The sequence below is a fragment of the Cariama cristata genome, unplaced genomic scaffold, assembly GCF_000690535.1.
Source record: "Cariama cristata isolate BGI_N322 unplaced genomic scaffold, ASM69053v1 scaffold274, whole genome shotgun sequence".
In the NCBI taxonomy this organism is placed as follows: Eukaryota; Metazoa; Chordata; class Aves; order Cariamiformes; family Cariamidae; genus Cariama; species Cariama cristata.
The window spans coordinates 89,755-90,205 of record NW_009610980.1 but is presented as its reverse complement, the minus strand read 5'-3'; positions in this window follow the sequence as shown (position 1 = coordinate 90,205).

The window sequence follows — 451 nt, the reverse complement described above, 5'->3', positions numbered from 1 at the left end:
AAGGTTAAATGGAAAGGCACAGATAGGGCTAGAACAGTTTTAGGCAGTTGCATCTGGCTCCCTTTGCTGTATTAACTCCTTCTTTATCAGTTAGTTTTACCCGTTAAAGAGGTTTCACCCTGGCTGATCCTTTCACAGTTCTGGCTAGGAGAGAGTTACTGCACATCCATCCCTGTATCACTGCCGGAAAACAAACCAGAACTGCTACTGCCTCTTTTCCTCTGCAACGGTCCAAAAAACTTCTCGTGTGCGTGTCGGTGCCAGCCGGGTGCGCGTCTTCATGCTCGCATGTGTGTTTACGCGTGACTGAAAGAGTCTCACGCGTGCAGTTGCTGAGTGGCTACACGTAAAAATGCTTTATGCCAGCGTTGTTTATCCTTTTGTGTCAGAGTTGAGAGATACCAGTATGAGGACATGTATACCAGTCCTCTGCAGAGGGAAGGGGCTGGGA